The sequence below is a fragment of the Chenopodium album genome, chromosome 17, assembly GCF_948465745.1.
Source record: "Chenopodium album chromosome 17, dcCheAlbu1.1, whole genome shotgun sequence".
Taxonomy (NCBI): domain Eukaryota; kingdom Viridiplantae; phylum Streptophyta; class Magnoliopsida; order Caryophyllales; family Amaranthaceae; genus Chenopodium; species Chenopodium album.
The window spans coordinates 7,470,161-7,481,309 of record NC_137850.1 but is presented as its reverse complement, the minus strand read 5'-3'; positions in this window follow the sequence as shown (position 1 = coordinate 7,481,309).

Genomic DNA, 11,149 nt, shown 5'->3' with positions numbered 1-11,149 from the left:
CTTGGATTAGTGGTATAGTGCGCTAAGCTATTTCTCTGTTAATACCTGGCATATCTTCATATGACCAGGCGAATATATCGATGAATTCTGTAAGTAGATTAATTAAATCGGTTCTTTCATCTTTGTTTAGCGTGAGTCCGATTTTAACTTCTCTTTTAATGGTTGGATCTTTTGAGATATCAACCGTTTCAATGTCCTCAATTATTGGTGTCTTATTTTCAAGTGTTTCCATTGCTTTAATAATTTCTTTGTCATTTTCATCGTTAGTTAAGCAATACTCGTCATCTTGAGTTAAAGAGAAACACGAGGAATAAGGGGAAGAAGACATATTATTAAACTCAGAAATCATTACATCGAATAAAGAAATGTCTGTTGGGACTTGATTGCTAACTATCCTAGGAGTAGATGATGAAATAGAAGAGCTAGAGGGAGGTGCTACAACTAGAGACTTAGAGGACTCGAAAGGGGAAGACTGAGACTCAGACTCTGACTCAGACGATTCTTCGAACATTGGCCCTTGTCCTGTAGTTATTGAGATCTTTTTTCCGCTTGCAGTAGTTACCTTCACTGTCTTGCGCCATCCTCGTACTAAATCCTCTGCTGGAGTGATGAGCTTGGAAGGATCAAAGTTCTCGCTTTGTAGGACTGTTTGAATGAGTGAAGAGTTATCCTCTATATACCTTGGCTCATTCTTTTCTTGCCCAAAGAGAAGTCCCATGACATTAAAGTCAAAGCATGGGGGTGCTTTTTCTTTATGGATAGGAGTTGGGATCTCATCTAGAAAGCAACAATCCAGAAATATTTCGAACCCAGGTTGTCTTATGCCGTTTACAACAAAGCGCTCTGGAAATTCGTAACATGGATAATCTTCTCCCTCTCTTATGAATTGTCCATTTAAAGTAAGAGGGTATTGATCCATTGGGATTGCTTTCTTTTGTGCGCGAGCATTTCTACGTGCTTTTGATTTTTCCCGGGCTCGCTTTAGATCTTCGAGAGTCGGTTCAAAACCAAGTCCGAAAGTATCTAATTTAGGGAGGCCAGGTAGTCCCATCGGTTTTGCTATCTCTTTCTTCTTTCCTAGAGTCATTCCAGGGAAGTGTCCTTGTTTTCTCAAGATAGCATTGGTTATCATGTTGGAGTGGAGGTCGTAGCGAAGAGGGGTCCTTTCATCTTCCTCGATTAAGGAGACCTCTTCATTAAAGCCCCACAGATCTTCGTCATTCTCATCGTGTTCCACATTGATTAGTGGATTTTCTACTGTTTTGATCCTCATGGGTGAAGCATCGATTGTAATGGGTACTCCTCCAACTATTGCTTTCACTTGTTGGTGAAGAGATGAAGGGATGGCCTTGAGGTCATGAAGCCAAGGGCGTCCCAACAGTAAGTTGAACGAGGCCTTAATATCTACCACTTGGAATGTGGTGGCATGTTCAATTACTCCCGCTGTTATGTTCATAGTAATTGTGCCTAATGCTTGGCGACGTGAGTTATCATAGGCTCTTATTACTTGTGTTGACGGAGATAAATCTTCATCTCTTATCCCCAACATCCTCGCAGCTCTAAATGGGCAAGCGTTAATTGCCGATCCATTATCTACAAGAGTCATCGGGACGTTCATTCTCTTGCAAATTACTGTGAGGTTGAGAGATTTGTTGTGCTTGTCACCTTCTGGTGGTAGATCTTTGTCGGAAAAAGTGATCAAATTAATAGGACTTGGGAGATCACTCGTGAGGAAGTTAGCCAACCCCTCAGGAGTGGTGTCCGATTCTATCCCTACTTTAGCTAAGGCATCCATGACTGCAACTCTATGTTCTCGGGATGTAGCTAGAATTTTCCATACGTTCATTTCGACCTTAGTCTTTTTTAATTGTTTGACAACATCGTTGTCTTCTATGATTGGTATGGGAACTTGCTGAGTAGTGGGAATAGGTTGGGTAGTAATGGGAGGTTGCATTCTCCCGGATCTTGTGAGGACATCTATAGGTGAATCCTCTTCATTCCAAATGTCACCTACTGGATATATTGTCGAAAGTGGAGTTTCTTCAATGTCCTTGAGGTAAACATCCTCGTCATCACTATCCCAAACCCCATTAATGGTAGCATCTTGCTCTTGTGGGATTCAGACTAGTTTCTTGTTATCAATCAATCTTTGGACCAAGTCTTTGAACTTGAAACAATTTTCTATAGTATGTCCTCCCGATTGATGATATGGACAGTAGTACCTATCTGTCCTTTTTAGTGATTCAAATGGTCTCGGTTTGAGAGGTTGAATTTTTCCATTATCGTAGAGCATTTTGAACATATTTGCATAAGAAGTCCCAATTGGAGTGTATGGCCTATTGCTCCTTTTGGGTGTGTCAATTGCTTGGAGGGAGAACGATTTCTTTTCTTTAGGTAGAAGTCTACTTTTTAGTAGTTTGTTTCGTTCCTTTACAACCTCCATGGCCTCGCGTAATAATTCTCTTGCTTCCAACACAACCTGAATAAGGATACACACTTCTTGTTTAGTCGCAGGTTCTTGTCCACAAGGAAAATGATCCTCGGCATCCTTGAAGATTTCCTCCTCTTCTTCAATAGCTTCGACAGGTTTAATGAGGTTCGAGGGATCAACCTAATTTTCCTCATCGGAAATAGCCAAGGAATCCGACAGTGGTGCGTTATCGATACTTGGCTTCTTGCTTGCAGGGGGCAATGGAAGTTTGTTGTTATCAATTAAATCTTGGATTGATTCCTTTAGATTCCAACAATTTTCTGTGAGATGGCCCCTACCCTGATGATACTTGCAATGTGCATTGGGGTTCCAGCTAGCCGTTCTCTTTTTGACAAGCGGGTCCTCAAACGGTCCAATGGGAGTTATAAAACCTTTTGCATGTAAGCGATCGAATGCGGTGTCATAACTCATACCAATAGGAGTAAAGTTTCTCCTAAATGGTTTCTTTTGTCCTTGATTATTCATGGCGAGGACTTCATTCAAATTAAAGGTGCTAACATTATTTGAACGGGTGGTTTTGGAAGAAGAAGAATTGTCGTTCTTCTTGCCTTTCCAGCCACTATTAGAGTTACTATTGTTAGCAGCTTTTTGTTTAGCTAGGTCGTCTTCAATATTGATACCAATGTCATAGACATCCTTGAAAGTATGCAAGTTATTTTGGTATTTGAGATTCTTGGAGGTTCTTGATGAACATCCTCACAGATTCTTTCTCACTAGGCACCTCAACCATCTTTGCAGAATTTTCCCTCCATTTATTAAAGAAAGAAGTAAATCCTTCATTCTCTTTCTACTTAAGTATTTCAAGTTCCCTATGAACAGTTTCAACTTGAATATTGCATTTATATCTATCAATAAAAGCGTTTACAATTGACTCCCAACTAGAGGTTTTCTCTTTATCAAGAGAAAAGTACCATTGCTGACATACGGTTTCTAAAGATAGAGAAAACACATAATGAAAAGCTTTCTTGTCTATTCCCTTAATATTCATTACAGTTTCAAAGGCTCTTAAATGAAAATAAGGGTTATCCATTGCCTTGAATTTCGGGATGTTGTTGGCAATGAACTTCTGCGGAAGAAGATCCTTGTCCACCGAGACCCCTTGTGAGCTAATGCCCTGGAATCTATAGTCATTGGATAATCTGTTCAAACTTTCTTGCATGAGCTCCATTTGTTGTTGTCTCACAGGGTCATTGATTTGAAGAGTCAGATTCTTCAACATTTCGACCATGCTAGCCACTTGTCCCTTGAGTTCGTTGACTTCTTCCTAACTTGCCATTATCTTCTTAGCTTTTCTTTTTCAATGTTGAAAGCATGTTTATTAATGTTTAATTCCTAGTATCACGTTAGGATGTTATTTTATGCTTTCTAGTATCATGTTTAGGGTGCCTTTACTCTTTCTAATATCATGTTAGTACCATGTTAGGTTTAAAGCTTTGATCTTTATTGCTTAGTGACATGCTAGGAGATGTTATTAATCTTGTTAGTATCATGCCTAGGATCTTGCTACTATTATTAAGCTTTATTATGCCTTATCATGCTATTATCATCATTATGATTGTTATTGATTTATTATTATGTTGCTTGATATTATATTGTTATTGCTTGATCACACCTTTTATGCTTGTTAAAGGGAATTTGTACTTGAAATCACGCTTAATAAGATAATTAATAATTTGGTTTAGGCTAATGTGATTTTAACTCAAGTGATCGCCAATAATAGTCTTATTTGTGCATTAATATTCAACCAACATAGATTAAACAGGTTAGGTTCAATATAATGTTTGTATGTTATTCAAAAAGCGCACATGAATACGAGCAGAACAAAGTAGAGGCCTATTTTATAGGGCGGGTCCTTTCTTTTGTAGATTGGATTCGTACCCTCATCACGGGACCCTGTTTGGTTCAAGACCTTATGGAGTAGTTGACGGTCCTTTGGATTGTCTTTTTGGTTTACAAGTTCCTAAAACTTGTTGGCGACTCTTTTTGCTCTTTTTCTTTCCCTTTGGAACGCCACCGTACTTTAGTGTATGATCACAGTGGGGTTCAAGTTTGGGGTTATCGTAATGCTTGAAATATTCCCTACAATTTTTTGCGACTCCGCTAGGGAGGATTTCTATTTATATTCCTGAAATTTATTTAATTTTGGCAATTATTTAGAATGAGCGGATGAGACTCGAAAAATTCTAAGTATTTCATGTGCGTGATTTGATTAACATTATTGTCATATGCATTAAAAGGTCCTCATGGGAGCACCCCATGAGTCAATCCATAGGAATTTTACACGTAGGAAATTTGAGAAATATCTTTCATGACTAGAATCGAAAAGATGATGCGAACTCTGGAAAATTCGAAGAACACAGAAACTTTCCAAGGCATGTAGGAACTAGCGTCTAGAAAACAGGGCTTGTCGCCCGTAAAAAGTTTCTGTCGCCTGGCGACAGGAGCTTTTTTGCGGCGACAGTCCCTGTAGTCAAGCGCCAAGTTCTTCCAATACCGAGCCAGGGGTCTGCCTTCTTGCTTTGACCATTTCTAGCATTGTTGGCTTGATTTTGCTTATTGATTGAGTCATTTTCTCACTTTTCTGAACCCATATGTGTTCTACATATGGAAATAACCCTCTGGGGGTTCCTGCTTCACCTGCCCAATGGAATATCCCACTATCATGTGCAAAGTTCAGATTTGGGTACGTGCAAAGTTTGTGAATCCACCAAACCATGGAGTCGAGTTCGATTTCATCACGAACTCGCGGAATCCTGTCCATTCGCTCCAACCCTCACGGTAGGCTTGTGTGCAATGCATATGGATTCATAACCATGGACCTTTTTGACTTAACCCATATCCTCGAACTTTAGAGAACTAGAGCCATGGTTAGGTTGCAAACTCATCATATTGTGACTATGTGAACTACTTGCGCACACTTGCTTGTATATATTATATATGTGTTAACCGTTTGTTTGACTCGTGATTAAGACTAAATAAATTGACTAATGACTAAAAGGACTTTGTCTAATTAATTAATTAATTAAAGGCTAATAAATTAATCAATTCGACTTAGTATGACTTTAGGCATGTCCATTTAGAGTAAAATTACTGGAAACAGTCCAGATTAATGTTCCAACAATGGCACAGAAATTTGGACTGTGGCGCTGCAGTTTAGTGTCTGTCGCCTGGCGACAGTTTTGTCGTCTGGCGACAGGCTCTAAACAGTGGCGACAGTCCTGTTGTTTTAGCGACAGTCCAGTTTTCTTGCTCGAGTCATCACGACGAGTCTAATTCACAGTCTACTAATCAGTTTATCAGTTTATTAATGGTTCAAACCATGTTTAAGTCTTTAATTGAGTTTAGGCACTTAAAGTCCAATGGTCATACACTAAGAGTCAAAGACTTTTTTTAATTAATTAATTAATTAATTTGAACTAATGAACAAGCCTAAAGTCGAGTCATAGTTCCTTTGAGTCAACCCGGATTTTTATTCCCGTATACTGCACATATGTCAACTTGTTTTGGTCATAGCCGGAGTTCTAGGAAGAACCACGAGTCGTATAACCTATGGATCTGTAGCCGTGGGTTTTATATTTAATTTGGAGTTGGTTTCGTCCCAATCAGAGTCACAGATTAAAATTTATGACTAAAATACTACAGCCTTTCCAGTTTAGTGCACATACGTGAAGTCTTAATTTAGTCTTTGCTTGAGTCTAGTCACATAGTCTAGCCACATGGTCATGACACAAGTCTTAACATGTCACCCACACTCATTAGCCTTAGAACACACTTTGCACAGGTCACCATGACCATGTCTTAGGTTCATGCATGAGTCGTTTTTCCGTCATTTAAGTTGGGGGTCCATTCTATTCCTAATTCTTCCATCTTCTTCCTACTCTCCACATACTTTCTACATCATCTTCCCACTCTCCACATAATTTCTCTACACATATCATTCCCCTCATTCTTCCATGATCTTTCTCCATCTATGCATGTTGAATCAAGTTTGAGTCATATGATTGACAAAAAAAAAGTAATGATGAGATAAAATACAAGGCAAGCTTCTCACTAAGATTTCATGCTTTCTTCTTCTTTTTTCAAACCCTTCCCCAATAAGTCTAGCATAGGCACCCTTTGTCTACCTTAGATTTATTACATAGGTTTTTTTTATTTTGTTCCCCTTTAATAAAATGAGCATTTTATTTCTTGCATATGATCATTACATTATTAAAAAAAAAAAAAAAAAAAAAAAAAAAAAAAAAAAAAAAAAAAAAAACGCCAAACTAAGCACAAGGTATACCAATGATTTGAGGCACCCTTTGTAGCCATATCATATCATCTTCACCCTTCAAATATATAATCTTTTTTTTGATAAACCACTTTTGAGTCTCGTCTAACGATAGACCTTTCATTTTTCAACCCACATCTACTAACCTTGGGATGGGATGGTGTGTAACTTATGCAAGTTCCAATTTACAAAAGCTTGAGTGATAAAAATAAGCAAAAATGAATAAAAGTGTACAAAAGGGCAAGTGTTCCAATGTCTTGGATATAAAAATATCTTTGATAAGAACATGTCTCAGATTGCGTTTCTTATCGAGTGCTCGGTACCGTGCCTGAGAAACATGAATGCCAAGTGAGTGATAGACCGCATGATCGAGATTGCCCACACTTATAAAAAAAATGCGAATATGAAAAATGCAAAAGCAAAATAGAAGAGCAAATAAAAAAAAAGAAAAAAAGCTCAAAAATGAGAAAACTCAAGCATAAAAAATATAAAGATTCAAAAACAAGGTTGCACACCTTGGGGGGCTTATCTAGGGTCTTGAGCCTTTATCCCTTTCTTCTTCAACCTTTAGCTTAACCACATTACAACCCTTAAAAGACCTTTTTGAGGTATACACACACTTGTGCGAGGTTCGGCTAGAGCTACGTTTGGCCTGATTCCTAACGGATACGTAGGCAACCTCATATTGAGGTGCGGCCATAATAAAAATGCATTCATTTTCACATTCACACACTTACACCATGATCATATCAAGGGATTTCCAATGCTCATCCCTATTTACTTAGAGCTAGACTTGGGGGCTTGATCCTTACATCATTAGCCTACCTAGCCTAAGAGTCATCATTATTTGACTCTTATCAAATAATACTTTTCCATACACTTAGCCTTTGCAGCCTAACTTTAGTGTCGCTGTCACACACTGCACAGATACATGACTAAATAGACTTCCAATTAGGAACCCTTTGTCATGAATTCTTAACATAACGTTGAAGCATGCTTTGTCATATCACACATCACTCATCACTTATAATCATCATTGTATCAAAGTATGAAGTACTTAGCCTCCGCGCCTAAGTTACCCAAATACTTTTATAATCGAGTCAACTAAGACAGTTTAGGATGGGTTACTCCTTATACCTTGAGGAATAATATCAAATGCATATACTTGACTAAGCTCATTCAACATGCACCATCAAACACTTCGATTCTTTTTCGCGTCTTTCTTTTTCGGGAGAAAGTCGGTACCCTCCACAAAAATGACGGAAAATTTTTTCTTTTTTGCATTTTCGAGTCGCACGCCACACACGAGTCATGTACATTGAGTCATGTCGTGTCAATTCACCTTGGGTCAACCTCAAGTCAGTCAGTCACATTGAGTCAACCTCAAGTCAATCATTCACCTTAGGTCAACCCTAAGAAACACATCAAGCCTTAGGTCAACCCTAAGAAAAACACCAGCAAAGTCTTTTGGCAATTCTTTTGATTTTTACAGGATATAACCATTCAGCAAAGTTCCCGTTCGCAGCCAACCGAACGATCGCAACAAACATTCAAGTATCAAAGCTCTTTTGTTCAGAGACGCGTGGACATATCATCAAAGCTCTTTTGTTCAGAGACGCGTGGACATATTATCAAAGCTCTTCTGTTCAGAGACGCGTGGACATATCATCAAGCTCTTTTGTTCAGAGACGCGTGGACATATTATCAAAGCTCTTTTGTTCTGAGACGCGTGGACATATCATCAAAGCTCTTTTGTTCAGAGACGCGTGGACATATCATCAAGCTCTATGGTTCAGAGACGCGTGGACATATCATCAAGCTCTTTTGTTCAGAGACGCGTGGACATATCATCAAGCTCTTTTGTTCAGAGACGCGTGGACATATCATCAAAGCTCTATGGTTCAGAGACGCGTGGACATATCATCAAGCTCTTTTGTTCAGAGACGCATGGACATATCATCAAAGCTCTTTTGTTCAGAGACGCGTGTGCATTCTATCAAGCTCTTTTGTTCAGAGACGCGTGGACATCTCATTCTATCAAGCTCCACTGTTCAGAGACGAGTGAACATTCCTCAAGACGAGTGAACAATCCTCAAAAAAGACTCCATTGTTCAGAGACGAGTGAACATTCCTCAAGACGAGTGAACAATCCTCAAAAAAGACTCCATTGTTCAGAGACGAGTGAACATCAGCAACAGCAAGATGGCGTTCTCTAGCTTGTAGAAGGTCGTCAAAATGAAGCAACAACAGAATGGTTACTTTTAGAGACGTGTGCTCGACGGTGCAAGATACGCGTTTCTTAACTCTTTTATCTGTTTAACTAATGATTGTTTTACAGGTATCGGCGTTATAAGAATGATTTGGAATCACAGAACGTTTTGAATCATTCTCCGTCCCTATCGATACTTTGACTTTCGTTTTCGAAACTTAAGTTTCTCCAAACTCAGTCAAAGTGGGGGCTTCTGTAGACACCCATTTGTGTCTTCCCAAAACCAAACCCAGTGATGAATGCCTTTTCACGTCGAACCATAATCGAATAAGGTGAAAGTGTGAAAAGTCAAGTGATGCGGTTATTTTTTATTAAAATCCTTCTTTCTGTTTTCGAAAACCCACTCTATTTTATGAAAACGTCCAATTCAGTTTATTTTGGTCCATGATAAGGGTCCAATAATGGTGTAGTTGGATGGGGCTTTAAAAGACCTTTCCAACGATATATTATAAGCCCAATTCCGATGAATAATGAGGAAGTTATGGCCAAAATACTAAACTGGGTCCTCGCCATGATAAGGGTCCAATAATGGTGTAATCGATACTTGGCTTCTTGCTTGCAGGGGGCAATGGAAGTTTGTTGTTATCAATTAAATCTTGGATTGCTTCCTTTAGATTCCAACAATTTTCTGTGAGATGGCCCCTACCCTGATGATACTTGCAATGTGCATTGGGGTTCCAGCTAGCCGTTCTCTTTTTGACAAGCGGGTCCTCAAACGGTCCAATGGGAGTTATAAAACCTTTTGCATGTAAGCGATCGAATGCGGTGTCATAACTCATACCAATAGGAGTAAAGTTTCTCCTAAATGGTTTCTTTTGTCCTTGATTATTCATGGCGAGGACTTCATTCAAATTAAAGGTGCTAACATTATTTGAACGGGTGGTTTTGGAAGAAGAAGAATTGTCGTTCTTCTTGCCTTTCCAGCCACTATTAGAGTTACTATTGTTAGCAGCTTTTTGTTTAGCTAGGTCGTCTTCAATATTGATACCAATGTCATAGACATCCTTGAAAGTATGCAAGTTATTTTGGTATTTGAGATTCTTGGAGGTTCTTGATGAACATCCTCACAGATTCTTTCTCACTAGGCACCTCAACCATCTTTGCAGAATTTTCCCTCCATTTATTAAAGAAAGAAGTAAATCCTTCATTCTCTTTCTACTTAAGTATTTCAAGTTCCCTATGAACAGTTTCAACTTGAATATTGCATTTATATCTATCAATAAAAGCGTTTACAATTGACTCCCAACTAGAGGTTTTCTCTTTATCAAGAGAAAAGTACCATTGCTGACATACGGTTTCTAAAGATAGAGAAAACACATAATGAAAAGCTTTCTTGTCTATTCCCTTAATATTCATTACAGTTTCAAAGGCTCTTAAATGAAAATAAGGGTTATCCATTGCCTTGAATTTCGGGATGTTGTTGGCAATGAACTTCTGCGGAAGAAGATCCTTGTCCACCGAGACCCCTTGTGAGCTAATGCCCTGGAATCTATAGTCATTGGATAATCTGTTCAAACTTTCTTGCATGAGCTCCATTTGTTGTTGTCTCACAGGGTCATTGATTTGAAGAGTCAGATTCTTCAACATTTCGACCATGCTAGCCACTTGTCCCTTGAGTTCGTTGACTTCTTCCTAACTTGCCATTATCTTCTTAGCTTTTCTTTTTCGACCGATTGGCTTATCAAAAAGTGAGACTTGAACGACAGTGTTATCCTTGATTAAACGCCCTTCCTTTCTTAACTACGCGCTATAGATTAAACCATATTTGTTTTAATGACTTGACTCAAGTTTACTTTGATTTTATGGTTTAAAAAAGGCAAAAATAGGGTGCATATTTTTGGGAATGGGTTCAAACAAGTGGTTTAATTGGAGGATTAATATCCGACTTACTGTAGACACCCATTTGTGTCTTACCAAAACCAAACCCAGTGATGAATGCCTTTTCACGTCGAACCATAATCGAATAAGGTGAAAGTGTGAAAAGTCAAGTGATGCGGTTAGTTTTTATTAAAATCCTTCTTTCTGTTTTCGAAAACCCACTCTATTTTATGAAAACGTCCAATTCAGTTTATTTTGGTCCATGATAAGGGTCCAATAATGGTGTAGTTGGATGGGGCTT